Source organism: Arachis duranensis, chromosome 2 (assembly GCF_000817695.3).
Source record: "Arachis duranensis cultivar V14167 chromosome 2, aradu.V14167.gnm2.J7QH, whole genome shotgun sequence".
Lineage (NCBI taxonomy): Eukaryota > Viridiplantae > Streptophyta > Magnoliopsida > Fabales > Fabaceae > Arachis > Arachis duranensis.
The window spans coordinates 75,551,285-75,557,356 of NC_029773.3; positions in this window are offsets into that span (position 1 = coordinate 75,551,285).

The following is a 6,072-nucleotide window of genomic DNA, read 5'->3' on the forward strand; positions in this document are numbered from 1 at the left end:
GAGATACGAGTTTCCCTGGGTAGTAGCAGTGGCTAGCCACCACGTGCTCCAGGTTGAGACTTGATACTCTTTTGACCCTATGTCATAAGTGTGGCCGGGCACTGTGAAAGACCCGGATGAGCTCGCCCCCGTAAATATTCACCAGTGAGGGTGATGGATATAGATCATGATTATGATCAAGTTTATAACGAGTATAACTCGAGTTGGGGATGCGTGACAGAGGGACAGTCCAATGGTTAGCGACCAGGACTTGTCGGGTTGGCTCTATAACCGACAAGATGATATCATCAGCCACTAGGGACAGGCATTCATCATTTGCATACTATATGAATTATTTGAGATTGCCTATTTGACTGCATATTACTTGCTAATTGTCTAAATGCCTTACTTGTTCCAAATTGTATATTTCTTGCTTGATATAACTGTGTTTGCTACATTATACTCCTGCTGGTGGTTGGGAGGTGAGAAGGAATTGGAAAGGGAAGTATTAGCTAGACTGAAGTATCTTTAGTCAGATGCCATTTTATGGTTTAGCTTGTTTATAAGCTTTGATACCATCTGGAGGAAGTTCTAGGATTGCCTTCGCCTTTCCTCTATTATTATGTATTATATAAGTGGAAGCTGTTACCATGCTGGGGACCTCTGGTTCTCACCCATGCGGATTTTACGGTTTTCAGATGCAGGACGCGAGGTTTCCCGCTGAGGCATGCTGGAGACTTCTAGATTTGCGAAGATCCTTTGTTCTCGGGGCTATGTTTTGGTTTATATGTTTTGCTTAGATACTTCTATCTCCATTTAATAATACAAACTGTGATGACTCCTCTTATGGGAGATTTTGGAGAATAGGTTTTATGTATTTGTGTCCCTTTGGGGTTTTCCTTATTTTTTATCATATGTATATATTGCTATGCTCGGACCGGTTACCTTCGCAGCCGGATCTTGAGTCTTGATATTCCTGTTTTTGACACTCCTTTGTATATATATAATCATGCGTTGGTTAACCTTGTTCGTTACATTATCGATCGGAGTGTTGCGCTTTGAGTTGCGATTTTTGTTTACCCCTTTTTCTACAAATGCTCCTAGTTATAATCAATCATTCATACTACTATACGTACTAAATTTTATTTTTGAGGTCGTAATACCTTGCCATCTCTGAATTATGACTTAAGCATAAGACTCTGTATGGTAGGGTGTTACATTATGGTATCAGAGCAGTTCGTTTCTGTAGAGCCTGAGGGATGGACTGACTATGCTTCTGTGCATTCTCTGTGTGTATGTTATGTGCTATTAGTATATCTGCTTGATATAATTGGCATAAACGTTCATGAGCATGCATTTGGGACTTTGAAGTACTAGACTCCCGATATTGAGACTGATCAACTTAATATCGATTGTTTGGTATGTATAGGAACCAGATGGCGCCTCGTGGACGTGGTAGAGGTACTGTGAGAGGTCGTACGAATGCTCGTGCACCGGAGAATAACCCTAATGACCCGGTGAACTTTATGACCGCGTTGGAGAACATGGCTGCTGCTATGCAAGCCACTGCTGAGGCTCTTGGTCAACAGATGAACAACCATGGTAACGATGGAGGTGGAGTTCAAGGCCCGATGACACTAGCAAACTTTTTGAAGGTTAATCCGCCTAAGTTCAAGGGAACTGCTAGTCCGACTGAGGCTGATACATGGTTTCAGGCTATAGAGAGAGCCTTGCAAGCACAAGTGGTACCTGAAGGACAGCGTGTCGAGTTTGCTACCTATATGCTCACAGGTGAAGCATCGCATTGGTGGCAAGGTATCCGACGTCTTCTGCAGCAGGGTGAGGACTATATCACTTGGAATGTCTTCCAAGAGGAGTTCTATAAGAAGTACTTTCCAACTTCTGCTAGGACGGCTAAGGAACTTGAATTGTTACAACTGAAGCAGGGTACTATGTCCATATCAGAGTATACTGACAAGTTTGAGGAGCTGTTCAGGTTCTCTCGTATGTGCCAAGGGACTCCGGTGGAATATGAGGAATGGAAGTGTGTTAAATATGAAGGAGGACTCCGGAGTGATATTTTCAGTTCAGTGGGACCAATGGAGATTAGGACTTTCCCCGAGTTGGTAAATAAGTGTAGGGTTGCTGAAGAGTGTGTGAAGAGGGCAACCGCTGAGAAAGGGAGTCACAAGGGATCATTCCCACAGAACCGAGGGAAGAGCTTTGCACCTAGAGGTTCGTCGTTCAAGAGAGGAAGCTCTTTTAGGAGGCCCAACAACAACAACAACTCCCAAGGGAGGAAGTTTGGGAAGCAGCCTCAGAATGATCAAGCTTGTACTAGATGTGGGAGTCACCATCCGGGAGCACCATGCAAGGCCGGATGGGTTTGTGCTACAATTGCGGAAAGGCGGGGTATAAAGCCGCAAATTGTCCTGAGAGGCAGAAACAAGGTGCCGGGAAAACACAACAGACTGGTCGGGTGTTCACCACTTTAGCTATAGGTGCCGAGGGATCCGAGACACTTATTCGAGGTAACTGTGAAATGGCGAGACAAACTTTAAATGCTTTATTTGATTCGGGAGCATCACATTCATTCATTGCATTTGAGAAAGCCCATGAGTTAGGACTGAAGATTGTAACTTTAGGCTATGATCTAAGAGTGTACAATGCTACCCATGAAGCCATGGTAACTAGGCTAGGATGCCCGAAAGTTTCCTTTAGGTTCAAGCAGCGTGATTTTGTTCATAACTTAGTCTGCTTACCGATGATCGGTCTTGATCTTATCTTGGGATTGGACTGGTTATCTAAGAACCATGTCCTGCTTGATTGTTCTACAAAGTCAGTGTACTTTATGCCGGAAGATACAGAAGGGCCGGTCGTGGTAAATAATTATTACTTGAATTCGATGATGGTGAACTGTTCCGGAACCGAATGTCAGGGTATCACGTTGTTAACCGCGGGCGTTTCGGGTGATGATCAAAGGTTGGAACAGATTCCAGTTGTGTGTGAGTTTCCGGAAGTATTTCCTGATGATATTGATGAGTTTCCACCTAACCGAGAGGTTGAGTTTGCTATTGAATTTGTGCCCGGGGCGGGACCAATCTCAAGTGCTCCTTATAGGATGTCACCGTTAGAGATGAACGAGCTAAAGTCTCAGTTAGAGGATTTGTTGGGAAAGAATTTTATACGACCAAGTGTCTCCCCGTGGGGTGCTCCAGTGTTACTGGTAAAGAAGAAGGATGGGAGTATGCGGCTCTGTGTGGATTACAGGCAGCTGAACAAGGTTACAATAAAGAATAAGTACCCATTGCCGAGAATTGATGATCTCATGGATCAGTTACAAGGAGCTGGAGTTTTCTCCAAGATCGATTTGCGATCTGGTTATCACCAGATAAGGGTGAGGGGTGAGGATATCCCTAAAACCGCTTTCAGGACTCGTTATGGTCATTACGAGTACACTGTAATGTCTTTTGGGTTGACGAATGCTCCTGCGGTATTCATGGATTACATGAATAGAGTTTACCGTCCGTTTCTGGAAAAATTCGTTATTGTCTTCATTGATGACATACTGATTTACTCCAAGACTGAAGAAGAGCATGCGGAACACTTGAGGACTGTGTTGCAGATTCTAAAGGAGAAGAAACTTTATGCAAAACTGTCTAAGTGTGAGTTTTGGAAGAGTGAGGTGAAGTTTTTGGGGCATGTGGTGAGTAAGAAGGGAATAGCCGTAGATCCAACTAAGGTGGAGGCTGTGATGGATTGGAAGCAACCAACCACTGTAACAGAAATAAGGAGTTTTCTGGGTTTAGCTGGCTATTACCGAAGGTTTATCAAGGACTTTTCACAGATAGCTTTGCCAATGACAAAGTTAACCCGCAAAGACACTCCGTTTGTTTGGACTCCTGAGTGCGAGGAGAGTTTTCAGACATTGAAGGAAAAGTTGATCACTGCACCTGTGTTAGTGTTACCCGAGCTGAATGAGCCATTTGAGGTGTATTGTGATGCCTCATTGAAAGGTCTAGGGATGCAGCATCATAATGTGGTGGCGTATGCCTCACGACAGTTGAGACCTCATGAAGTTAATTATCCTACACACGATTTGGAACTCGCTGCGATTGTGTTTGCCTTAAAGGTGTGGAGGCATTACCTCTATGGGGTTAAGTTCCAAGTTTTCTCTGATCATAAGAGCTTGAAGTACCTCTTTGATCAGAAAGAGCTTAATATGAGGCAGAGAAGGTGGATGGAATTGTTGAAGGACTACGATTTTGAGTTGCATTACCATCCGGGAAAGGCGAACGTAGTAGCGGATGCGTTAAGTCGGAAGTCGTTATATGCGGCTTGGATGATGCTTCAAGAGGAGAAATTGCTCAAGGGATTCGAGAGTATGAAAATTGGTGCTCGAGAAGTATCCGGAACCTTATGTTTGAGCCGATTAGAAATCTCAAGTGACTTTAAGTCCGAACTCCTAAAGGCTCATCAAAATGATGAAGCGTTATGGAAGGTATTACCGGCTATTGAGCAAGGAAAACAATGGAGAGTGTCAGAAGAAAAATATGGGTTATGGAGATTCAAGGGGAGGATCATTGTGCCGGATGTGGGCACTTTGAGGCAAGATATTTTAAAGGAGGCACACAAAAGCGGATTCTCCATTCACCCGGGAAGTACTAAGATGTACCATGATTTAAAGGCAATGTTTAAGATGTACCATGATTTAAAGGCGATGTTTTGGTGACCGGGTATGAAGAATGATGTGGCGGAATATGTATCAAAGTGCTTAACTTGTCAAAAGGTAAAGAATGAACATCAAAGACCTTCCGGGATGTTGCAACCTTTAGAGATTCCACAATAGAAGTGGGAAAGTATTGCAATGGACTTTGTGTCTGGATTGCCAAGGACTAGGGCCGGTTTTGATGCTATTTGGGTGATTGTGGACCGACTGACGAAGTCAGCTCACTTTTTGCCCATTCGGATGACTTACACCCTTGAGGAGCTAGCACGGTTATACATAAAGGAGATTGTGAGACTTCATGGTGTACCTGCTACTATAATCTCTGATAGAGATCCTCGTTTCACTTCAAGGTTTTGGGGTGCATTTCAGAAAGCTTTTGGAACCCGATTAAGCTTGAGCACGGCTTACCATCCTCAAACAGATGGTCAATCTGAGAGGACGATCCAAACACTGGAGGATATGTTGAGAGCTTGTGTTTTGGACCAACCGGCGAGTTGGGATCGGTATATGCCATTGGTGGAGTTTGCATACAATAATAGTTATCATGCGAGCATCGGAATGGCTCCGTATGAGGTCTTGTATGGGAGGAAATGTCAATCTCCGCTATGTTGGTATGAAGTTGGAGAGAAAAGCTTGTTAGGGCCGGAAATGATAGCTGAGGCGACTGAACAAGTCAAGAAAATCCGGGATAGGATGCTTACGGCGCAGAGTCGTCAAAAGAGTTACGCTGATCAGAGGCGAAAGCCCTTAGAATTTGAGGAAGGAGATCATGTTTTCCTTAAGGTTACTCCGACCACGGGAGTAGGTAGGGCGATTAAGGCAAAGAAGTTGAATCCTCGATATATTGGTCCATTTCAGATCCTGGAAAGGATTGGACCGGTGGCGTATCGGATGGCTCTACCACCTCATCTTTCGAATTTGCACGACGTGTTTCACGTGTCGCAGCTTCGGAAGTACACTCCTGATGCTAGCCATGTGTTAGAACCTGAGTCGGTTCAGTTAAGGGAAGATTTGACGCTTCCAGTGGCTCCGGTCAGAATTGATGATACTAGTATCAAACGGTTGCATGGAAAAGAGGTTTCATTAGTCAAAGTGGCATGGAGTCAAGGCGATGTCGAAGAACACACTTGGGAACTTGAGTCGGAGATGCGAACGGATTATCCGCATTTATTCTCAGGTAATTGCATTTGAATTTTGTGGGCAAAATTCCCAATTAGGTAGGTAGAATATAAAACCTGGTTAATTAACGGCTAATTAACTCATAAATGAGAATTTATTCTAGAAAGACTAAAATGTGATTTTTCTGGCTAAATGTGATAGAGGAGATTGAGACGAGAATTTCGGTACCAATTTTATAGAAATCG